Source organism: Misgurnus anguillicaudatus, chromosome 13 (genome assembly GCF_027580225.2).
Source record: "Misgurnus anguillicaudatus chromosome 13, ASM2758022v2, whole genome shotgun sequence".
Taxonomy (NCBI): domain Eukaryota; kingdom Metazoa; phylum Chordata; class Actinopteri; order Cypriniformes; family Cobitidae; genus Misgurnus; species Misgurnus anguillicaudatus.
Genome location: NC_073349.2, coordinates 24,311,626 through 24,338,540, shown reverse-complemented (window position 1 = coordinate 24,338,540; position 26,915 = coordinate 24,311,626). Strand labels below are relative to the sequence as shown.

At 36.5% G+C, this 26,915-nt stretch overlaps 2 long non-coding RNA genes across 3 annotated transcripts in view; both read left to right on the top strand.

Moving 5' to 3' along the window:
• LOC129431495 (uncharacterized) overlaps positions 1-5,410 on the top strand; it is a 41,152-nt gene extending 35,742 nt beyond the window's left edge. For both annotated transcript variants that reach the window (XR_012372947.1, XR_008639844.2), the window contains 2 exons: positions 3,930-4,187; positions 4,697-5,410. This is a non-coding gene — a long non-coding RNA (uncharacterized lncRNA). The remainder of the gene's footprint in view (positions 1-3,929; positions 4,188-4,696) is intronic.
• A 129-nt stretch (positions 5,411-5,539) lies between these two features.
• LOC141369312 (uncharacterized) overlaps positions 5,540-26,915 on the top strand; it is a 131,886-nt gene continuing 110,510 nt past the window's right edge. Inside the window, exons 1-2 of the long non-coding RNA XR_012372948.1 lie at positions 5,540-5,840; positions 18,197-18,425. This is a non-coding gene — a long non-coding RNA (uncharacterized lncRNA). The remainder of the gene's footprint in view (positions 5,841-18,196; positions 18,426-26,915) is intronic.

The following is a 26,915-nucleotide window of genomic DNA, read 5'->3' as shown; positions in this document are numbered from 1 at the left end:
GCAACTTAACTCTAGAGATGCTGACCCCAGCCTCTCTACCCCTGATAATTAATCTTTTACTTTAGCTACTGATATGGTCACAGACCTCAGCAGATGGCTCTAATAAAACATGAAAAAGACAATAATCAGGGTTGGGCAAAGATACATCAAAATGTATTTGAAAGAAAATACCAAATACCTTAGTATTAAGTGTATCAAAATAAACTACAGAGTACTGCAGCCACAACATGTATCAAAATAAACTACTGTATTTTTGTATTTTGAAAATACTACAAAATACTTTTACAAGTGAGCATGAAATTTCTTTGCAGTTGGACTATGTGATCTATTGCTTCATCATTACATTGACTCTGATTGAGTCATGCAAAAATCTGACATGCAACCGGTAACGAAGGGCCTACTTTGCATTAGCAACACTGATAAACAAGTCATTCATAAGACGACAACTAATGGCACCTGTATTAATAGCAACTATATTCTAACTAATTAATCATTTGATTGTTATCATTATAATATTGTGTGTCAGGCGAACTAAAATATCATGATCCTACTACTTCAACTAGGAGTACAGTACTCAGCAATTAATTATTTATTTATCAAATCATTGGACACTTAAATAGCAGGTGAAAACAATCATTTTATAATTTCAACAATTATTAAATGATCAATATGTTTAGATTTTAAATTTAGCCAGAAATTTAACAGAATTTGACAAGGAGCATTAAAGTGCACCTATAATGTTATTTTGTGTATTTTGTATAATACAATGTCTTTGCGTGGTTTATGGTTAAAACACATTCTTTTCCACATACCATACATTTTTGTAGCTCCAGATTTTACTTTATTCCTGAAATGCACGAATTTGAAAAGCTCCATGTCTCTGATTGGCCAGCTAATCTGTACGTTGTGATTGGCCTGAATACTTCTGACGTCAGCCGGAAGTGTGACGCTCCTTACCATGTTTGAAAGATTCGCTCACGATGCAATGGTAAGAGGATTTAACTTACAGGCTGTGAGTCCGAAGCGGGAGGAATGATGATTATGTCGGTCTTGTCTACATCACCAATTCCAAGAAGTAAACTGTTGCCTACAATCCGTGTGTTTGTAGTTCAAGAAAAGAGATGATAACTTGCGTCGTTGTTTACTTTGGGGTTTGTACCTTTTGCATATCGTTAACATGTACTAAGGCCGGTGACACACTGGCTGCGTGGCGTGACTGTGGCGTTTCTGTTGTGTGTCAGTTGCGTGGCGGCTGCGTCGCGTTTTCTGTGACTTTACACACCAGAACCGTGTTTGACTCGAAGCCAGTGCGCTGCTGCTGCTGTAGGTGACATGGAGGGAACCCGCCGACAGACCAGGCTCTTGTCTTCACAAGAACAATTTCAACTTCATGTTAAGCATAAATATAAAGCTGATAAAGGAGACATTCAAAAGTATTGATGGCAAAATGGACTATGTTTGACAGGTGCATATTTGAAAATCGATCATTATTTATTTATGTATATTTTAGATTACATTTATATCTGAATGTATGTCAATCTATAGACTTTCAAACATCAAAATGTCATTCATTTAAATGTATTTGTGTACAAAATGACATAAAGATATTTTCCTATTCAATTTTGCCTGGAAACGCTTCCAACACGCTTGCGTCTCGCGTGAAAAATAGGCATTGGTTCTGTTTCTAGCAAGCACGCGTTTTCCGCGCGTCTCACGCAGGCAGTCTGCAAGCTTTAACCTGTTAACATGGGAGCCGAATAAAAAACGGACACGCCACGCAGCTGAGACGCTTACGCCACGCATCCAATGTGTCACCGGCCTAATACACACACCAAAGGATATGTAAAAACGTGAATCGGACAATAGGTGCTCTTTAATATGGATACATTTTCTGGTCTGGGAGTGGGCAAACTTCTCAGTAGGTATTTCTATGATGTCATCATGTAGACTTCTTACAAACTATTTTACAGTATTTTAAAAATACAAAACACTAAAGTATTTTGATACAAAATACGAAGGCATTTTCATCAACCCTATCAAATACAAATTACAAAATACTATTTTGTATTTGAAATGCATGTATCAAAAATGCTTCCCATCCCTGACAATAATTAGTTACATACTTTTGGGTGAAAATAATTATTTGAATGCTCATAACATCAAAGTGCATGTTATAAATATGTTTTCCTAGACCACAACTTGTCTTAACGGTCCCGTTCTTTCTGTGATTTTGAAGCTTTGATTGTGTTTAAAGCCAGCAATATAACATGTGTTAATGTTTCATGTGTAGAAAAATGTGGTATTTTTCACACAATTTACTTATCTGTATAACGTTGATTTCACTGTCCTCAAAACAGGCTGATGTCTTCCTTGTTATGTGAAGTCCCTCCTTCAGAAATACGTTTCGAGTTCTGATTGTGAAGTTTGTTTAGTGTGCTGTGATTCGATAGCAGCTTAGCTTAGCAGAGCCATTTGAGCCAAAGCTGGTGACTGACGTATTTCTGTGGGCGGAGTTTAGTCAACGAACTGTTTTACTGACGTCATTAAAGCAGGAAATAGAGGGCTGTAGTCCGTTGTAGGCTTTTAAAGAGGAATTCTATTGAAGAAAATATATCGCCTGGCAGTGAACTTTGAGCTTTATCATTTTACAGGTATTATTTATGCTATTATAGCAACATTACACACTAACTAGGGTTTAAAAAATGGTATCAGGAAGAACGTGACCTTTTAAGTAAATTTGTAGCAATAGCCAATAATAGGCTACATTGTATGGATCAAAATTATTGATTTTTCACTTACGCCAAAAATCATTATGATATTATATAACAATTGTAAAATGAAATTTCTTACTGTAAATGAAGAGTTTCGTTGCAAAACGAGATAACCACCGTTTTTTTTATTGTTCTGAAATCTCGTTTTTTGGTTGTGCATTCCAATTAATTTCAATTCAACTGCAGTTGGTTTGTTTTGATTTAAACCTTTAAAACTTAAAAAAATACAGCTAAGTACCATAAAACAAAATAATAACATGATAACATAATAATAAACATGTTTTGACAAAAATGTTAAAAAATGGATTTCTCTCGTTTTGAAACGAAACTCTTCAAATATATAAACACTTTATTTTATCACTTTATTTTGATGCAGTTGCTAAGGACTTAATTTAGACATCTTTAAATGTGATTTTTTCAATTTTTTTTTTTTTTTTGCACCTTCAGATTTTCAAATAGTTGTATATCGGCCAAGTATTGTCTTATCCTAATCAATGGAAAGCTTATTTATCCAACTTTCAGGTGATGTATAAATCTCAATTTAAAAAAATATTACTGGTTTTGTGGTCCAGGGTCACATATGAGCTTCATATGTTTTTTATCTCATAACAAAGTTTTATGTTGGCTTTAACACTTAAACCTCAATGCGATCTTAGTTACAATATTACATGTAATTGTGAGTATTAGTAAGGATACATCAAATACAACACACTAAACTTACTTCGTACTACCTCTTACATTTTACTACCACTGACTTATGTTGCTGTACTCAGTTTGCTGTAATTGCTGAAGAGCTGGAAGCTCTGGTGAATTAAAATAATATAAAACATTTAAGTTTAAAATTACAGCGCTGCATTTCAAAGCATGAGCTCTGTTAACCACAGCCGCTGTGGCACGAAGTTAATGAGAGGCATTTGAAGATGGTTTATGAAAAATTTTGCCCTGCAAATTCACTAAGACAGAAAAGCACAGATGCGCGCACACACAAAAGCGGATCTGAAGAAAAATAGTCTGCCCCAGGGTTTAAGCATACTCAATCGATAGTCCACAGAAAACCTGCGGCCAGTGGAATAGCTCTCACTCGTATCAACCTTAGGGTTTTCATTGTCTTTTTCCATAATGTATTTCACCGCATACACACACACCATGTTTCAACAGGCTGCTTGCTGTCGTCCACCTGGCCTGAGAATCCGCAAGTCTTTCTATGCTGGGATGCAGCGAAAGAGCGTGACAGCAAAAACCTCTTCCTGTTTTTCCCCTAAGGCTTGTGGAGACAGGCATTGCAGGAGTGGGACGGGACACTGGTTATCCTGAGGGGAGCTGCGGCCAAGATTCTGTAGTGCTTCCATAATGCCATCGAACTGGCGTCTTCATAAATGCCTGGTCCCTTGAGACACCAGAAGCGCTGTGTGTTTTGTAAGTGAATGTGTGTGGGTAACATGAATAAATGCATGTCTGTAGTCCACGTGACGAGCATGTTCTGTTTGCTCATTACGTATGCGCCGTCGCAGGCTGGGCCGTCCTCGGGAGATGAAAGTTTGTAAACATGAATAATAATTAGGCTCACATCTTTGGGCAGGTGATCTGCATGCAAGCACCGCCGGTATGTTTCGTCCATTTACTATTCATTGGGTTTGGGGGCAAAGCGCATTTGCATTTGGTAAGAACAGAGACATTGGTAACGTTTGATCTGTATTAGCACCAAACAGACAGTCTTTTTTAAAATAGGCTTTGAAAAGGTTTAAATGCATGGTGCGGACATGCGGGGTTACAAAGGTAAACAGACCCATGCTGTTATTATGTAATATTTTATTGGTTGTACTCGCAAATTTACAGGTTAGACACCTGCCCTGTAGTGTTTACTTACTTAAAAACATCTCTTTCCTCTCTATTCTGGATTTGATAAGACGCTTTTGTTTTTACAGACAGGAATGGATACTGTTGTCCTTCATCGCAACAATCTGAGGAGTGTAAAAGCGCATGGGTGATTCTTGCGAAATTAGACTTATGAGGTGTCATGAAACATTTTGATAAAAAAGGAAATGCAGGGTAAGAGTATCAAAATAAGAAGGATACAGTTACAAACATCTCTTCACATATTTTGCACATGATTTCAAATGACATCATACAAACCAATTTTGTTGTTTTTCCACATTTAAGGGGAACATTTTCATTACCGCAACGTGTCCATGACAGGATTTTGGGTCTTTGACATGGAAATATTTATAATTAAAAAAGCTAAAAAATAAAAAGCTTCAGTGCATGTTATACTATAAACATTTACAGTAAAGAAACATGTGGTATTTGGCGATCATTGGTAAATGTAGAGACAATAATAAGGAATATGTGTCTTAGAAAAATTTTCTCATCCTCCGCAACAATTTTCAATCATTGTTTAAGCCCTCAATGAACTAACATTTTCCAAAAACAAATTGTTGGAAGGGACATAATTGACTGCGACACTCAAGATGGCTACCAGGTAAGCAGTTCTTATTTTTCTCTCCAGATAAAAGTTAAAATTTTGTTTGTCATAGTACCTAGACAACTTTTTAGTTCTCATTACTGAAACATGAGTTTGTAAATGCATATATTTAATGTAATATCGTGTTGCGGTAATGATAATTTTTATCTATCATCTAAAAAATGTAAATAATTTTATAGGAAATATTTTTTTAAATCCTCTAAAAATAATGGTTATAGTAAGTTCAGACCTTAATCTTATATGTGCAATTTTTTTTTTTTTTTTTTGATGCTGGACACCTAAGTCTGGATTTCGTGAGAATCACCGGCATAAGAGCTTTGCAAGAGTGACACGGCATTGGATGGCGCACGGAGCATCATGAGAGAAGCCAAATTAGAACTCCAGGGCTTACACGTTTAAATGCAGGGTGGCCGGTGAGCTGACGAGTGAGGGCTTATTGACACATCGATATGGCGTTGATGATTAATTAAGAGCACCGCCTGTGTTATCGGTCTCGGCTGAGATGTCCAATCTGGAGGTGACATTGGAGCAGGAGTCCTATAGTTTTTCCTCTCATCCACCACTTTCCATCAGTACACAGCAGCCAGGTAAACAAACCATCTGCCCTTCCTCCTATACTCCCCCACCTTCATTTTACAGATAGGCCTAAGACTTTAATCCGGATCCAGTGACAAACTTATCCCCAGTCAATACGGTGAAGAGAACCTCCTGTGAGGGATGTGTGCTCTTCTGAAAAGCTTTGGCAGTAGAGGAAACATCCTGCATTTCAAGTATTACTCACCCTTCAAGCAGAGGGCACTTCTTAAATGGCTTTACAAGCACTGCTGATTTTAACCAATTTTGGGCATCATAATACCCATAATATTCAATATTATGTTTCTAACAGACAAAGTATTAGCATTCAACATCAAAATGAATTCATACACCATCATGGATAAGATAATTGGTACTAAGTTACATTGAAAGTTACCTTGCTGGGGACTATTTTCGGGTGCTGCGTTATATCATTGCGCCTGCTGCAGCCATGTTACGGCAGCAAATTTTCTTGATTATTACGCCGGAATGAGAATATGGTTCCTAGCCATATTGGCCTTGAAAATCGCACCTTTTGATTTTCCGTCGGTCTTAGTACACAATGTAACTGGGTGATTCTCACGAAACCATTGAAACACCACGGCACTAATGATTTTAGCTTTAAAATGTGTAATATAGTAACATTAAAAAGCATCAGAATTAACACAATACTGTGTTCTACCTTGCACAATGTGTGATTTCAACATAATAATTTATAATTGGAAATTTTCTCTCATTTTCTGCTGAAATTCTCATTACCACAATGTGTCCGGCTGTGTTTGAACATGCGTTATGTTGTAATTTAATCAAATTAACACAAAAATATTATGAAAAAAATAAATGGATGTTTTGCTAGACTACTTTAGATGACAGAAAAAATATTTACTGAATATTCATGTATAATAATAATGAAGAAAAATTAGGAAAATGATGTGCCCATGCCTGATGTTCTCATCCTCCGCAACACTTTTTGAGAACAGTTTAAGCACACATACAGAATTTTAATAAAGTTTGATTTTGAGTGACCAAGCACATGGACCAGTTACTTCAAGATGGCTACCAGGTAAGATCATTTTTTTACAGTTAATTTGAAATATTAGTCTTGTCAGAATGCTTACACAACATTTTGATTATCATTAACGCAACAGATGCTTATTAAATGTTAATTTAATTAATAGAAGCATAATTCTTTGATTTTAAATGCATGTGCAGAATCTCCAAATTATGTTCTTACAGGTTTGTCATGTCATTTTGAAAATATGTCAGTGTTGATGTTTTCTGACTGTTGCGGTAATGAGATTTTTTAAGACTAATTTTTTTAATTATGTTATAAAAAGTGTTAAATGATAAGTAAAAGTTTTTAAATTAATGTTCCCATTTACTCCAGACTTTGTTTTTCAATGTCTGGTGGGAAAAAAAGTAAATTTAAGCAATTTTTACATTTTCATGCTTGACATGTTTAAAACCAAGTTTTCGTGAGAATCACCCAACTACAGAAGAGTCAAGTTTTAAATAGGAAAAATATCGAAACTCTTTGGTTATTTTTGAGCGTGATGCTAATGGTCTAATCAGATTCAATGGATTATGCTAAGCTATGCTAAAAGTGGTACCCTTTTGGCCACACCCAAAGATCAGCTAAATGGATTCCAAAACTCTAGGGGAGCTGGAAAATGAGCTTATTTTCAAAAAAGCGGTTTGTCTCTTTAATGGATAAAGAGGAGGAGCAGGGACCGCCAGTCTTAATTATTATTTTAACACATACTTGATTATGATGGTTATGTTACAAAATCTTAAAAAGTATTTTTGGCATACTATATAACATTTTAAAGGTGCATTGTGTAACATTTAAAAGGATTTAAGAAATGCAATATAATACACATAACTATATTATAAGTGGTATTTAAAGACCTTACAAAATGAACTGTATTGTTTTATTACCTTAGAATAAGCCATTTTTTGTACATACACTGTGGGTACCCTTACATGGAAGTTGCCGTCATGTTTCTACAGTAGCCCTAAACGGACAAACTGTTCTATAAAGTGTGTTTTGTCACTACGTTGTCTCAGACGATGACGTGTTTGTCCTTCGACGGCTACCGTAGTTTCACTATGCATTTCGAAAGGGAGGGGTGAGCTTTGGACTGAGTCGTTGGTTGCAACTCACCACTAGATGCTGCTAAAAATCCACACATGCTCCTTTAAAGGAAAACACGACTGTTTTTCAATATTTTACTATGTACTTACCTCAGCTTAGACAAATTAATACGCACCTATCTTTTTTCAATGTGTGCACTTAATCTTTGTACAGCGTGTCATGAATGTGTTAGCATTTAGCCTAGCGTCATTCATTCATTAAGATCCAAACGGGTGAATTTAGAAGCCATCAAACACTTCCATATTTTTCCTATTTAAAGACTGTTACATGAGTATTTACATGAGTAAGTATGGTGGCACAAAGGAAAACTTTAGTTTGAAGCCAAGGAACGAATGGGGCTAGGCCAAATGCCAACACATTCAAGAAGCGCTGCACAAAGGTCAAAAGTGCACGCATTGAAAAAAGATAGGTATGTATTAATTCACCTAAGTTGAGGTAAGAACATAGTAAATTTGTTTTCCTTGAAGTTAAATGAATAGATTTTGTTATGGGAATGTTATGCACTTTAAGTTTGAATTTATTATTATTATAAATCCATTTTTATGCCTAATAACTTTTTTACATTCAAACAATATATGGAGGACCCTTGGTAATACAATCACGGACCCCCAAGGTCCCAGACCCCCTTTGAATACCCATGGTACAGTATAAAACATTAGCCGCGTTAAATCATGTTCGTGTGCTTTCAGGTGGGGTAACTATCTTATCTTTGAGGATGTCCATCTTAAAGCCATACCTTCAGGATCCTAATCTGTCTTTGTTAGCCTGCCACCTGCAAACTCTCTACAGGCAAGCTTAAGACGGATCACCTGCTTTTTCTCTATCTAACTCGAGCTATGCATAACACTATGCCGCAGCACTTTGTAATTGTCACAGACGCTACTTTGCTACTTTCTTTCAGCTAGCCTTGTGTTACATGTAACTGCAGCATGTTAGTGGTCTGTCTCGGATAAAACAGCCTTCTATATATGTGTTAAAGGGGACATTTCATAAGACTTTTTTAAGATGTAAAATAAAAAAGTCTCCAGAGTATATATGTGATGTTTTAGCACAAATTACCATATAGATAATTTTTATATTTTTAATGTTAAAATTGCCACTTTGTAGGTGTGAGCAAAAGTGTGCCGTTTTGGGTGTGTCCTTTAAAATGCAAATGAGCTGATCTCTGTACTAAATGGCAGTGTCGTGGTTTGATAGTACAGATTAAGGGGCGGTATTACCACCTTCTGACATCACAAGGGGAGCCAAATTTCAATGACCTAATTTTTCACGTTTGCAGAGAATGGTTTGCCAAAACTAAGTTACTGGGTTGATATTATTCACATTTTCTAGGTTGATAGAAGCACTTAGGACCCAATTATAGCACTTAAACATGGAAAAAGTCAGATTTTAATGATATGTCCCCTTTAAAACAATGCACTCTTAGAACCTGATGTTATTTATCTCCACTACTGTGTTGTGGGATTAAGGGGGCGTGTACACAAAGGCATTTACGACTGCGATCGTCGCATGTTTTCAATTGCTTCCAATGGAAAAAACTGGCAGGTTTTGTCGGCGCTGAACATTTTTCCGCACCTTGTGCTGAGCGATCAGAGTTAAAAATGATTACATTTGGGTGGAACACTCAGTTTATCAATGTCACTTTTTACTCAGCCGTCCAATCACAGTGAATGAGGGGCGAGACAAATATCAGAACAACCAACCGGCACATTTTTCAACGACTGATAAACAAAGCAGAAGTATTATAGCAACCAAAGCGCTTAGCTGAAAAAACGCTGGCAAGCACCACAGTTTTTAGCCACATTTAAATGATTTGATGTACACGCCCCCTAAATCTGATAGGATTCATTGCGGACTGAGAATATGTTTGATTTTGAGCAATCTGTGTGCATAGAACCATCAGTCTCCAAAAGAGAAGAATGGTTGTCACTAAATCTGCTGTTGACCCCCAAACTTTCCAAACCAATCCTCTGGGGCTAAACATTTCCTAGTTTCATTGATGTCACTGGTAAGCCTGAAGCAAAGCCAGAATAACTCAATGCAGTTCTCATACAATAGCTGTTTTTAGGCACACCGTCCACATATACACACATGGACATTCTCACATACTTATGTCCGACCCCTTTGACCTTTATCTAAGGAAGCATGACTTCCCTCAATAAAAGGGATCATTGTCTGCTTCCAGTGTTTCACTTTGGGACTTGTCCCTGTAATATTGCCTATTTGAACACTCTGGCCCTGTCATTCACTCCATCTTCAATCCCCACAGGTTATTACACACCAAAGCTATCTGAACCGGCTTATTCCCCAAGAGCTCCATCGCATGATCAAATGCTAGATTGGAGAAAGTGGAATATATATACGCAGAAGTGGCCATAATCCCCGTCGCCTCTGAGCAAATCCAATCGTAGTCACAGATAGGTGGAGTCAGCTGAAATTTGATTGAGGCCCACAAGTGGCACGGGAGACTTAATGCAATGTGACATTGTTATGAGTAGCGCCTTCACACTTCTCTCTGTGATGTAATCTAAGCGCCTCTAAAATGAGAAAGGGAGGCATTGTTTGAAGCCCGTGCGCTCGGTCCGTACGAGGAAATGGAAAAGGCATGACAACATCATCTCTCCTCATAACTGAGTATTTGATTATGGAGAATATGAGATATTGAGACTCTAGCAGATGATAGAATTAGAATACCACCCGCCTTCAGATTCCCATGGAAGAATCTCATTGTTTAGGAGAATGTGTTGCCGTTTCAGTTCCGTCATATTATTTGTGTACAGCGAGTAAAAAAACTAAATGAATGTTATCTATTTGCAAATAATTAACACCATCCTTTACATTTGGAGGAGAAGGGTTTACAGTGATTGAGTCTCTAGTTTGTTGTTTGGGGCAAGCTTGGTTCATCCTGGGGTGACTAAACACTAATTTGATTTCATGCATGCTGTTGAAGATGCATTAATCTTTCCTAGACCACTGCTCACCCTAGAGCTGGTGGAGAAGGGGGGTAAGCAGAATATAAGGGTGGAGTTCAAGTACTTCTCCTCCATGTTAAGTACACTTCCCAGCCAGCTGAACATCTTGCTGGGGGCAGGCTGGGTAAGGAATACAGAACAAGACAACTCTTTCATTCCTCCTATTTTCCTTTGCTATCTGTCTTATACTTGTGTGTATTTCCATGTTTTGTGCGACGTCACCGCCTATAGTGCGCTGTCTAGTCATTCAAAAAGCCTGCGAAAATCTGACTGAAGCAATACTGTTGAATCTCAATACTTGCGCACATGAACGAAACTGTGAGAAAGTCAGTTAAAGCATTTAAATGCAACGCAAAATCGAGGTAATGAGCAAAAATCTTTTTTAAAGGAAAACACCACTGTTTTTCAATATTTTACTATGTTTTTACCTCAACTTAGACGAATTAATACATACCTTATCTTTGTATATCTTTGTACAGCGCCTCGTGAATGTGTTAGCATTTAGCTACATTCATTCCTATGGCTCCAAACAGGGATGAATTTTGAAGCCACCAAACACTTCCATGTTTTCAATATTTAAAGACTGTTACATGAGTAAGTATGGTGGCACAAAGTAAAACTTTTGTTTGGAGCCATAGGAATGAATGGGGCTAGGCTAAATGCTAACACATTCAAGAAGCGCCGTAGAAAGATTAAAAGTGCACGCATTAAAAATAATGATATGTATGTACAGTATTAGTTCATCTAAGCTGAGGTAAGAACATTGTAAAATATTGAAAAACTGTGGTGTTTTCCTTTAAAGCTCACTTAACACACGCTGTTTCTTATCTCATGTTAATCTTGAGTAGCTATAGAGTAGTATTACATCCTTCTTATATCCAAATTTCCTACAGAGAGTCGGAAAGGGGCTGCGTGAGGTGCCGACCATCTGCGGATACGTAATTTTCGGATCCGTTTTCAGCGTTGTATCCGTTAAAACATTTAAACTTCTGCGACTACACAGCATGTGATATACCGACCGAAAGTGATGCATTTCAGTGTATTTCAATCAAAAACAGTGTGTGAGGTGAAAATTATTCATCCTTTTTGTTTAACTTTATCAGTAACATTTGAATCCTTAAAAAAAGATTGATTACTGATTAGTAATACATTATGAATTTAATATGTATATGTTATTTTAATCTTGTCTCCATATTAAAATATTGGCAGTCTTTGTTCGTATATGCAGAGCTGTTTATTGTTTCATTGATTTGCGATCATTTATTTATTCCACTATGGTTAATATTGGAATGAGCCTCTTGCGCTGGAATGTTGCAATTATACTGAAATTTCATTACGACTGCCACTAGGGGCAATCGTGTGTGTATGTTGTGTGCAGTGGAAAGGCGGCTTTATGTATGAATCTTTCATGTTCGAAAAAACTTTCCAAAACTTGTACAAACCCTGGCGAAGTGCATTTGGCGCAGGATTACTCTGCTTATTTGACACTTTGCCTATGTTTAGCATGAGGAATCCAACTCTTAAACAGTTAAACAGTGCACGTAAACGCACTCAGTGTGTAGCAGAGCAAAGGAAACCATCATCCAGTGGGTAACAAGGGGTTAACTTACTTCTTTAATCTTGTAGTTGCACCACATGCTGTCCATCGAAGAATTCAAACCACCAACTTTTTTCCCATGCAGTTTCTGAAGTGATTAACGCTGTTATGGCTTTTTATGCCATTTGTGTTAGCAAGGCGAATGTCTATAGGTCAGAAGCAAAATATGACTAATCCTTTTCTTGGTCACTAATGTTTGATTAACAAGCCATGGAGTCTGTGGTTACAGATCACGGAGGTCTTGTTTGTGAGAAACGATGATACCCCAAAGGCTGAATTGGAGGCAACCACGCTTGCCAAGATAACAACCCCAGTCAGGTTATCAAATGCAAAGTTCTAGCATTGAGGCTTTTTCAAATCCTGTTTTGGAGAGAATAAAATATTCATCCCATGAGAACTAATATGCCCTGTGCTTCTGACAGTCTGTGGATATCAAAGAAACTGTGGGGTGCGATTTCTTACTTTATGTCTCAACTAAAACATCAGGGGTCCTCCCTCCATCTACAGCGGCCTTCCAAAATTGGTCCTGGGACACCTGATGCTGATCCGAAGACTTTCTCGATTTCATAACTGAGGAACTCTGTTGTGAAGGCATCAAACGACCATCTGCAAAGTCTTTCTCTGGCCTGCCTCGCTCCTGCTTTTCAAAGACTATGATAAGGGCTGGAAAATATGAAAATGCAGTTAGCAGGGGGTTGTGAGGATGCAATTTTCACCCTGACTGTTTCTCTCAGCCTGTGTTAGAGAAAGAGGTTCTGTTCTCTGATGTTCCTGGGCATCGGGTCTCATAGAAGCTTCTGTAGTCTGAGGTTGACAGAGCGGGCTGACACACAGGAGGAGTTTTAAATAAATGTTATAGAGTGCCTTTTATGTTTCTGGGGTTTGGTGGAGCTCCTTGGATTTATAATCTTGGTGCACACAATGCCACTTAAACATTTTCTGATCTGTTGTGCTGAATTTTAGGATATCAGCTGCACGTTGTACACCTGTTACATTTCAGGGTTTGTTCAAAGAGTATTGTGTCCACTAAGTGTACCTGTACTGTCCAATGCTGCAAATGCACCTATATTTCCCATCTATTTCCCATCAATCTGTCTGTCTGTCGGTCTATCTGTGTGTGCCTACCTACCTACCTACCTACCTACACATCTATACATCCATTCACAGTATCTACAGTATCTATTTGTGTACAGTATCTGATAGTCTGTCTGTCTATCTACAGTGTCCATCCATCCATCCATCCATCCATCCATTCATTTACAGTATCTACAGGTACAGTACCTATCTTCAGTGTCTGTCTGTCTACAGTATCTGTCTGTCTGTCAGTCTGTCTATCTACAGTATCCATCCATCCATTCACAGTATCTATCTACAGTATCTATCCATGAACAGTGTCTGTCTGTCTGTGTGTGTATCTATCTACAGTGTCTGTCCACCCATCCATTCAAAGTATCTACAGTATCTATCTACGGTGTCTGTCTGTCTGTCAGTCTGTCTATCTACAGAATCCATCCATCCATCCATCCATCCATCCATCCATTCAAAGTATCTACAGTATCTATCTACAGTATATATCCATGAACAGTATCTGTCTGTCTGTCTATCTACAGTGTCTATCCATCCATCCATTCACAGTATCTACAGTATCTATCTACAGTGTCTGTATGTCTGTCTGTCTACAGTATCTGTCTGTCTATTTATCTGCAGTGTCTATCCATCAGTCCATTCACAGTTTCTATCCATGAACAGTATATGTCTGTCTGTCTGTCTGTCTATCTACAGTGTCTATCCATCCATCCATTCACAGTATCTACATTATCTATCTACAGTGTCTGTCTGTCTGTCTACAGTATCTGTCTGTCTGTCTGTCTATCTACAGTATCCATCCATCCATCCATCCATCCATTCAAAGTATCTACAGTATCTATCTACAGTATATATCCATGAACAGTATCTGCCTGTCTGTCTACAGTTTCTATCCATCAATCCATTCACAGTATCTACAGTATCTATCTACAGTGTCTGTCTGTCTGTCTGTCTGTCTACAGTATCTGTCTGTCTATCTATCTGCAGTGTTTATCCATCAATCCATTCACAGTGTCTACAGTATCTATCTACAGTGGCTGTCTGTCTGTCAGTCTGTCTTTCTATAGTATCCATCCATCCATTAAAAGTATTTACAGTATCTATCTACAGTTTATTTCCATGAACAGTATATGTCTGTCTATCTGTCTATCTATCTACAGTGTCTATCCATCAATCCATTCACAGTATCTATCTACAGTATCTATTCATGAACAGTATATGTCTGTCTGTCAGTCTATCTATCTATCTATCTATCTACAGTTTATCCATCAATTCATTCACAGTATCTACAGTATCTATATGTGTACAGTATCTGTCTGTCTGTCTGTCTGTCTATCTACAGTGTCCATCCATTCATTCACAGTATCTATCTACAGTGTCTGTCTGTCTGTCACTCTGTCTATCTACAGTATCCATCCATCCACCCACCCATCCACCCATCCATCCATCCATCCATCCATCCATCCATCCATCTATCCATTCATTCACAGTATCTACAGTATCTATCTACAGTGTCTGTCTGTCTGTCTGGCTATCTACAGTGTCTATCCATCCATCCATTCACAGTATTTACAGTATCTATCTGTCTACATTATATGTCTGTCTGTCTGTCTGTCTATCTGTCTGTCAATCTACAGTATCCATCCATCCATCCATTCATCCATCCATTCATTCACAGTATCTACAGTATTTATCTACAGTGTATGTCTGTCTACAGTATCTGTCTGTCTGTCTGTCTGTCTGTCTGTCTGTCTGTCTGTCTATCTACAGTATCCATCCATCCATCCATCCATCCATCCATCCATCCATTAATTCATGTTATCTACTACAGTGTATGTCTGTCTACAGTATCTGTCTGTCTGTCTGTCTGTCTGTCTGTCTATCTACAGTATCCATCCATCCATTAATTCATGGTATCTACTACAGTGTATGTCTGTCTACAGTATCTGTCTGTCTATGTACAGTATCCATCCGTCAATTTACAATATCTACTACAGTGTCTGTCTGTCTGTCTATCTATCTATCATTGATGCTGGTCTTTGGTTACAAATCATGGTGGTCTGTTTCCACCCTGTGTGGTTCAGTTCTCTTATGTTCCTGTCCATCAGCAGTCTATGAGTTTTGTCTTAATCAATAGAGGATTACCTTGAAGAGCATGCAGGAAATTTTAGGGACTTTTTTCTTTTGTGTGTGCTTCCATGTTATTTTTTTCCCCAGAAACATAACACTGGACTGTAGTTGCAGTCAATTAGCATTCATCTAACTGTTGACTTTTAGCTGAAGTCATTAGCTGAAATCACACTCTGTAGTGTATTCCTCAGTAGAGCGATGCCTTCAGGAATCCAGCTGCATATCAGCGTTTCTTCACTTACAGAAAAGTAATTGAGAGGTTAATTTAAGAGCATGAAGGACGAAGAGCTGTGGCAGAATTTGATTAGCTTGTCCTGCTCGGTAAATAAGTAAATTAATGGCAACCATTGTCCTTCAGAATTATTTTCTAAATGCCTTTGCTGGACTTTGCAAAACAAAGAGCGCTGACTAAAGTGGTCCAGCAGGGGTCCGCAGTATGATCCACTATTGGAGACCTCTTATTATTCTGCATCGGCAGATCAAGCACTGAGGTTTAGGGATTACATTATGATTTTAACTGAGATGGGTGCTTGTTCTGGTGATCCAAGTGCCTAATAATGTTTGTCATGACTTTTCTGACTTTTGAACCAATGGCCAAAATCTACAAAACTATATTTGAACGGGCGCACTCTCAGAGGCTGTGGTGTCTAAAGGTACAAAAATTTAATCTTAAACCTTTGTAGTCAATTTAGCCTCCCGCTACATATGGGACTAAAGCACATCCCACTGTATTTGCTATTATTATTATTTAGCTCTGCTACTATTTGTTCGGGCTGAGTGGGAGACTTTTTATATGTGACACTGTGTACACAGACGTTCGATTCTTTGCGCATTGAGACAAAATGCAATGCATATCCAATGTTACCCAAAAAGTGCATGTGGTTACAAAAATTTGGTGGTGCGCTTACAGTGAACACATACTGTTCTGATGACGAAGTTTTCATCACATGCACTGTATGTGGACCCTCGTGTATGCTTAAAATTGGACTATACTTCTAGCTTAAGGTGGATTTTAAAGTGCTCATGTTGTTCAACCACAAATGGGTTGGGCTCTTGGCTGGTGTCTCAATTTAAAACCGTGATCACCGGCCATTCTTTACGCACTGGCTAAAAAATAAGTTAATTTATTTTTGCTTTGTGGTGCATATTTAAATTAGATTCCATTTGCATGTTTCCTTGAAGAGGAAAATGGGTTTAGATGCTGATCTTGATTAATGAACTCTCATCAGTCAGATTAATGTATATTTTGTCACACTTTAAGAGCTGCGTAAGAGCAATTAGCTCAACCCTGATTTGGTTTCCCGCTCACAAACATCCTTCTATGAAGACATTTTGAAAAATGTTGGGTTAGTGGTCATATTTTCAAATGTGGGCAAGAATGGTGAGGCTCGTGCTAGCTTGAGGAACGTTAAAGTGAGACTACATGCTCACTTTCAGTACATTAATGTCTTTTGAGGTAATTGTGTATGCCATTAAGGAAGTGGATTTGCTATCAGGAAATGTATGCATGCACTCACTTGGCACAACAGCTCATTAATAACCGTTGTTGTTTTATTTTCCCCCGCCGCCTGTGCAGAGGGGCAGAACGTTGTGCCAGGGAGGATTGGAGATGACAGGGAGATAAATTTATCCAAATTTCTGTTTCTCATTCAAATTAACGACAGACCCTCTAGTCCACTGGAAAGCAAACTCAATCAAATAGCTTGTCTCTCATCTCATAGACTCAGTAGCCTACATACAAAGGAGGAACTTGACTTGTGACGCCACAAAACGAAATGGCAAAACGAATCTGGTCAAGGTTGTGAGTATGTGTATGTATATGTGTATATGTGTTTGCATAAATATATATATATATATATTAATAAATGTGTGTCTCCTGGTAATCCAGTAGAGGGGACCAGAATGTGGGGACCAAATATCCCACCAAAGATACTAATACCAAGAATTTTTAACCTTTTGGATACATTTTCTGGTCCCATGAGGAAAACAGCATATAAATTGTTTAATGTTTATTTGAAAAAGTGAGGGTTATGTGACAAAATATACAGTTTGTACAGTATAAAAATCATTACGTCTATACATCCCCATAAAGCATGGAAACAGCATGTCTGTGTGTGCATGCATGTGTATAATAATAATAATAAATTTTATTTAAAATGCACTTTACATTTCAGCGAAATCTCAAAGTGCTAAAGTATAAGTTTATTTAGGCAAAAAATTAGATTTCTGTTTTTGAAAACTACCTTTAAACATGTTAGCATTTAGATCTAATGGTTTTCCAATATAATATGAAACATTTTAGCAAAGTATCCTAAACTTTTTTTGGTGGTGTGTATGTGGTACATACAGTGCTGTAGCTCTAAACAAGTGCCTCTACATATTGTATACAAATGCATGTCTTTATTTTTAAATGTTTTATTACTTCAACAGATGTATGGGGAGACATTGAGTCAAGCGCCTGTCAGCTCGAGGAAGGCGCTCATGAGTGATCATCTCCGGTCACACTCATTGCCTCTGGAACACCATGGATGGCTTAATCAGCAGAATTTTGAAAGCGGGAATTCATCGCTCATTACTATCAGCAGTTAGCAGTGGGAGGTAAATGATCCCATTTCCAGGGTCCAGGATCAATCCGTCCATCTGTGCTCCTCTACTTGAGGTCAGTGCAGTCCTCACATTCACTGATGGATGTAGATGCAATGCATTTCTTTGCATCACTGATGCAAAGTTACATGGTTATATTGATGTTGTGTCTGAAACTGTTTACATTTGAATTTGCAGTTACATTAGATTGCAAGCTATAGGAACATGACAGATTTTTTTTAAATAAGCTTTTATCTGCTGCTAGCCATTGTACTGTAGGCCGATATATATATATATATATATATATATATATATATATATATATATATATATATATATATATATATATATATATATATATATATATATATATATATATATATATACTAAAATAATACCATGGTATTATCATCGTACATGCAAAAGAAGTCACGGCAATACCATAATACCTTTTGGCTTCTGGTATCTCAGATAGCATGCAACCATTAAAACAATGTTAAAAACATTTGATTTGTCAATGTTAATTGCATTGAATCAATATCAGGTTTGAACCGTCCATTAATATTGAACAAATATTGACATTTCAACAAACCACCATTATTGTGATCAGTGTTTGCTTTAGTTGGGTCCTTGACTCTTGAAATTCATTAAGTTAAATCTTTCTTTTCTAGTGTTTGTAAGTGTTTGTGTAGAAATGCATGTGCATTGGAAAATAAATATGTGTTTTAAAATTTAAGTTGAAAATGATTGCTTTTTGTGAAGATGTCAAGATGATATACAATTAAGCTGCTTTACATGATTATGTTGATCCATTTTTGAGCATTATTGTTGTTCTGGTGTGTAAATCCACTATGACAAGATAAGCAGAAAAAATGCTGACACATACAGACATCAGTATTCATCCTACAAATCTCAACAATGGTGACAATCATCAAACAAATTCAGATAAAATGATCAACTGCAATGCATGCAGGGAGTCAAAAATTAGTTTAGTACTACGATGATACCCAGCATGCAGCTTTCTTTTGTTGATCGTCACCATTGATGAGATTCATAATGTCAGAGATAGATTCAGTAGCTTAACCTTCTAAGTGTTTTTATAATTCTCAAAATAACAGACATGCCACTGCTTCAAACTAGTACTGTAAATCAACTTCTTTCACATTTTTAACAGAATTTCATTAATATTATTCAGGTATATCTACAAGAATTAAACTACTTGATAACATTAGATCTTTGTTTTTTTGCAATAGCAGATGTATTTTAAACACTGCTTCAACAGCCAAAGAAAACTTAACATTAAAACACAAGAGTGAAGGGCCCAACTAAAGCAAACACTGATCGCAATAATGGTGATTTGTTGAAATTTCTATATTTTTTCAATATTAATGGAGGGTGCAAACGTGATATTGATTCAATGGTATTAACATTGACAAATCAACAATTTTTAACATTGTTTCAATGGTTGCATGCTATCTGGGATTGGTTTGTTAGTAAAAGTACACGCTTAAATTTAATTCCTACCTCAAACTTACAAAAAAGTATTTTGGTGGTACCATGGTATGATGGTATCATATTGTAAAACCATGTATTTTGATATATTCATAGATCTGAAATTATATTTTTAAGGATGGTTTAAATCATCACTAAAATAGGGGTGCACTGATACAAAATTTCTATGTCAATACCGATATGTGATTATTTAGAATGACATCTGCTGATACTGATAAATACCGATAGATACTGAAAGCTTTGCTTTTAACGCCTTGTTTTAAATTATTGTGTCTGAAATCCTAGAAATTCAGATGGTACAAATTTCAACGCACCCAATTTAAAATAATCAGCATGAGTTTTACCCTTTTGGTTGCCAGGATATAATATGCCCTAATCAGCCAATGTCCGATAGTGGGGAAAATAGCCGATACCGATTATATTGTAGGCTGATATATCGGTGTATCCATACACTAAAAAAATACCATGGTATTATCATTGTAAATGCAAAATAAATCTTTATGAGTCATTTTGATATCCTTATACCTTTTGGTTTTTGGTATTGGTATGTCAGTAAAAGGACATTCTTAAAGGGAACATATCATGAAAATCTGACTTTTTCCGTGTTTAAGTGCTATAATTGTGTCCCCAGTGCTTCTATCAACCTAGAAAATGTGTAAAAGATCAACCAAGTAACTTAGTTTTGGTAAACCATTCTCTGCAAGCATGTGAAAAAAAATAGGTCATTAAAATTTGGCTCCCCTGTGATGTCAGAAAGGGATTAGCCCCTTAATCTGCACTATCCCTATACGACACTGTCATTTAGTGCAGAGATCAGCTTATTTGCATTTTAAAGGACACACCCAAAAACAGCAAATTTTTGCTCACACCTACAAAGTGGCAATTTTAACATGTTACAATAAATTATCTATATTGGTATGGTATTTTGAGCTAAAACTTCACATACGGAGACACCTAAGATGTATTTTGAAATGTCTCCTTTAAATGTTATGCACTATTTTATATGCAATGGGAACTGTTAGTTAGTTTCATAACAGAATCTGATTAGAGAATTCACCGTATTGCAGTAACAAAATCTCTGCAAAGGAAGATAAATCCCGGGTTTTACCTGATGTTATTTCAGAAGTTAATAAACTCTGGTCAATAGCAGTCAGACACCTAGCGCTAGATAGAAAGAAAACACAAGCAAAGAAACTCCAGTAATCCTGTTCTTTCATTGTGTTTCTTTATTGTTCTGTGTTCAGTGTCTTTAATAAGAAGCATATCTCATCAACTGCAAAACAGAGACATTATTTTATTTTTACCCCATGAAGAATGTTTCTTCTGTGTTCCTAATTACAAAGCTTCAATGTCATGCACACAGATGCAGAATTTTATAGTGGTAATATTTTCTCGGCTCTGGTGGCATTATACTGTACGAATGGACAGGGAGAAAGAATGAATATTTGGTTGCATCGCTAGTTTTCAGAATAGGGGGATTTATTATGCACCAGCCATTGAGCTTTATTGTATTGGCCCTGTGGTGCTGCGATTTGAATGTCGAGTGTGACATTGTGGGAAAAATAATTTTGAACTGTCGCATGCAGGCTGAATGGTTCAGTATGTACCATTCTTTCATTTATGATAGAAATTATGTTTGCATTATGTAATTACACCGGAAGTGACAGGAGCGCAAACGTTACAACTTTCCCCATGGGTGGGGTTTATTGTAATAAACAGAGGGTTTGTTTTACAACTGCTAGAAAATTTAGTTTAAACACAAATGATTCAATCAAATTCTGTCTATATACTAAAGGTGGACATTGTTTATATATCTGCCTAAAATAGATAGATATCCACACATTCATCCATCCGTGATCCTTCATCTAACCATCCTTGTATTATGCATCAATGCATATTAGATTTTTTTGATTTGAAAGGGCTGCACAGTTAAAGGGATAGTTCACCCAAAAATTTAAATAATGTCATTAATGGCTCACTTTCATGTCGTTCCAAACTCGTAAGACCTTCGTTCATCTTCAGAACACAGTTTAAGATGTTTTAGATTTAGTCCGAGAGCTTGCTGACCCTTCATTGAAAATCTATGTACGGTAATTCCATGTCCAGAAAAGTAATAAAAACATCATCAAAGTAGTCCATGTGACATCAGTGGGTCAGTTAGAATGTGTTGAAGCATCAAAAATACATTTTGGTCCAAAAATTACAATGCATGAGACTAAAGTCACGTGACTGCAGTGACGCAGCTGATGTACGACGCGACTGACGTGCTATCTGGTGCGCCCCAGCTGTTTTTTTTTTGTGCACCTGAACTTCGTTTACAGTCTGAGGGAGACGCACGATGTAAGTTTGAAAAAAAAAACTTTGCAAACATGTCTGAGGATAACACGTCATCCGCGTCACTGCAGTCACGTGACTTTAGTCTGGTGCATGCGCTTCACAACAAAACTGGATGAGAAGACAATGCTAAATAAAGTCATAATTTTTGTTATTTTTGGACCAAAATGCATCTTTGATGCTTCAACACATTTTAACTGACCCACTGATGTCACATGGACTACTTTGATGATGTTTTTATTACCTTTTTGTACATGGACAGTATACCGTACCTAGATTTTCAACGAAGGGGTTAGCAAACTCTCGGACTAAATATAAAACATCTTAAACTGTGTTCTGAAGATGAACGGAGGTCTTACGAGTTTTGAACGACATGAGTCATTACCATACTTTCTGGACTATAAACCGCACCGGAATATAAGCCACATCATTCAAAAATGCGTCATCAAGACGAATTAACATATATAAGTCACAGTGGACTATACGTCGCGTTTATTTAAAAAATAATTTCACAAAATCCAAGCCGAAGAACAGACATTTAAATTGGAAAGGCAAGTTATTCAACTAAACAATAACAGACAGAACAGCAGGCTGAATCGGTGTCTGTACGTTAAAAGTAATATTATTAGTTATTTAAATTATAAACCATAGCATACAGAACTTACCTAGAAGGTTGAATAGGCTAAATTAACCGAACAAGCCAACTAGCGTGAAGTTTGCATACTCGTCATTCCACATTACAGAATCTATTGAATTACATAAATACAGGAGCAGCATATGGTGGATTCTCGCAGCTGTAGATGGTAATGTTGTCTCTTGCCTCATAAATGTCAAAATTATTTCATACTGACTTACAAGGCGCACCTGACTGTAAACCGCAGCACCAGCCATGTTATGAAAAAAAAACGTGGCTTATATACCGAAAAATATGGTAATGACATTTTCATTTTTCGGTGAACTATATCTTTAAGACAAAAACATCATAATTGTCAGTTATTTCCCCTGATATTGTATTAACAGTTATCATTTTGATGAGTAGTATTTACACTGTTTTCATTTCATTATCATTGTATACCTGAGGCTTCATTGTTACACTGTATTACAACTAACCCCGCTGTGTAAAAATGTTTTCAATCCTAGCTATCAGTTACTAGGAGTTGCTGACATGTTTCAAAATGGTGTTATGCTTTAGGTATTAAGACAAGTAATGGAAAAATTCAAATAATATAAGATTGGATTTGGGGACTTACACACCCAACTTAGAAATTGAAAAAAAAAGAAAAAATCATAAGATGAAGAAATGTACTTTAATGCCTCCAAAACACTCTTTGTTCAATATCTCAAAATTCACAGGAGATCATCTTCTGACAGTAAGAAAAAAAGACCAAAAGCACATATTGCTCAGCCCTGTATAAATATGTAACCGTGTTACAATTAACCCCGTGTTAGTTTGTGCCCCGCTCACCCCTACTAAAACAGTAATGGATGCAGACAGCAAATCATGTTTTTTCTCTACTTTTTGCCATCACATAGTAAAAGCCCAGCTAACAAAAAACAAATCGTAAAGTTATATAAAAGTAAAAGTAGTTTTCTTGTAAACTATTGTGTGAGTTTAGTGCATCAGATTGAAAATGCAACTGTGTTAGTTTTCATGGAAGACTGGGACACTAAATATACAGTTTAACTCAATCAAGTTTTGTATCTGCATACGGTAAAAGCCAGAGGCTCTCTATATGGTAGATTATTGCTTTGTTTATACTTGAAGCCTGTTTAGCCTACCAACATCCATCTTATTGCACATATTCGCAATGTGATAACAACTTAAGCACAATTTCCATATCTGCTGGGAATATTTTGTTTTCTCTGTCTTGACCTGAAGACATCCGGATCACTCCAGCTCCATATTACTTTCACGTTAAAGCGTGGCAATATAATTATTCCATATGAATTATACCATGCAATATCTCTCTCTGTAAATGATTGGGGAAGCAAAATGAGCTCCTTGAGGTAATTAAAGCCTTCCGCTTAAGAAGCGTTAGATAAATTAGTCAAAGTTAGAGATTGTCTTTCATTTTAAAGTGTATCACTTTGCAAAACCCTTCACAGCATATCATGGGAAGGTGAGAGTTGAGAAAGGCAATTGACTGGACCGACTGTGGCTGCTTCAGTTTTAACATTAAGATACTCTGTTCGGTTTTAGCATTAAAACTGAGTTATTATTCTGTTGCCTCGGTGCTACAAATGTAAGCTAACCGAGAGCGGCGCTCCAACTGCAAATGTATGTGGCCATTTGGCTTTCCTGCGAGAGATTAAATGCAAATCATCCTCGAAAACCCTCAGTAGGATGTGTAAAGTGAAGTTGGGCATCCCTCGGGAGAGTCAGACACAGACATTAAACAAGACGATAATATTGCTTGAAATGAGCAGCAGAACACGCATTCGAATCATCGTAGAGGTGTTAGAGTTTAAATGGGAGTTTTTTCTTTCCTGAGTGGGCGAGAGTGGAAAAGAAAGACTGTTTTTAATGTATGTGTTCAGCTTGAGAGGTCACAGTGGCGTGTTTGGCTGTGTCGAACATATTATCATCTAAATCAGTGTTTATGTGTAATGGCATGATTCCATGTTTATAAAAAATACCTTTTGAGGGCCATTTCACTGTGGTTCAGATTGGATAGCTGTATAAACAAGGCTTTTAAATGTACATATCTGGTGTATTCGCCATGCAAAAAATGATTTTCAAGAAAAAATTCTTAGTATTTTTGTCTTGTTTTCAGTAAAAATATCAAAGAATTCTTAAATTAAGATGTTTTTTCTTGATGAGCAAAACGATCCAAGAAAATAGGTCTAATTTTTAGACCAAAAATATCAAATATCAAAGTGATTTTGTGCATAAAACAGGCAAAAAATCTGCTAATGGGGTAGGCAAAAAATTCCTGAACATTTTTCTTAAACACTAAAATTAAGAAAAATTCAAGGAAAATTTGCTTAGCCCATTGAAGATTTTTTTGCTTGTTTTATGCACAAAATCACTTAAATTTTATATTTTTGGTCTAAAAACTAGACTGATTTTCTTGGGTCGTTTTGCTCAACAAGAAAAAGCATCTTAATTTAAGAATATTTAGATATTTTTACTGAAAACAAGATTTTTTACTGAAATACTAAGATTTTCTTTTTTTTGAAAATAATTTTTTTGCAGTGTGGAATCTCTTGCTTTCACTTCACTACTTTATTACTTTTATCAATTCATCTCACATAACTTACATAACTTAAGATTTCTCAATCTAGTCCCGCAGTTTACAAGGATGTTATCATAAGTGACCCTGTACCTGTGAAAATCCAGCTAAAGTCATTTTTGAAAATTTATCAATAAAGGTTTATACAAACTTAGTATTTTTAGCTCATTCGCTGCCACTTTTTTGGAAAAGTTGCCTGGCAGGATTTTTTGTGATTTTCACAAAAGTTTCACAAATTGCCTTCCAGGAAAATTTTCTTCTAAAAATATATGAACATGCAAATATATCAAATGAAAGAACAGACCCCCTGCTTTCAAATAAACAATAAACAAACAAAACAGGTAAAAAAGTTTCATCCTATCTATATTTTTTATCTGCTTATAAACTTTTAAATATGGGTATTTTTCTTTTTTTTTTTGAGCAAAAATCTGAAATAATTGCATTTTTGTGAACGAATTTGTTAGAGATCAGATTCAGAACGATTATCAAAACATACACAGAATTTAAAATTAGTAAACAACGTTTTGGCTTCAGTTTTTCATAAATTGGGTAATAGTGGTATTGCAGATTAACATAAAAAATCATCAGGAACACTTTTTTATGCAAATGTTTTCTCTTAGTTGACGAGACAACTCACTGAATAATAATATTGAATAAGTAATATTCACTGAATAAGGTCATGTCAAAATTGAAATCATAGTGAAACTAATGATTGAAACAAACTTTGATGCTCCTAATTTCATAGATTATGAGACTTTATCCTGGTTTTCACAGATAGGGTCACATATGGTAATACCGTGGTATTGTGGTGGTAACTATTTAGTATTCTTTAGAGTATCATGCACTGTAAAAATAGTCATTTCAACTTACTATTATATATCTTGACATGAGTTGTTATAACTTAGGTAGCGTACACACCAAAGCGTTTACTCTGGTGTATATTTTTAATTGTTTCCAATGGAAGCGCTGCGCTTTTCAAAAACGCCAGCAGCTGCGCTCAACGCTGAGCGCCGAGAGTTGAAAATTGTTTATCTTTGTGTGAAACGTTCAGTTCGACAATGTCACTTCTTATTCGGCCGTCCAATCACAGTGGAGGAAGGCTGGGACAAATATCACAACAACCAACTGTTGCATCGTTCAACTACTGATAAACAAAGTAAAAAAAGCTGGCAGCGTCTACAGTCGGCGTCCGCCTGCCGCTATCAGCTGCGTTTAAATGCTTTGGTGTGCACGTTCCCTTATAAAATTCAGCTTTATTTTATAAATTGTAGCAACTCATCTCTTCTCAATAGGGAAATTACTTCAACTTTAACTTTTTAAATCTGAGTTGATTTAACAAAAAATTTAAGGCAGCAAAGAATTTTTTTACACTGTGTTAATACCATTTAGGGTGCCCAAGGTACTCCAGAAAGTACTATATTACCATGCATGGGTAAAAAACATGGAACTACCATGGTACGTGTCTAAACAACACATTTTATTTTTGT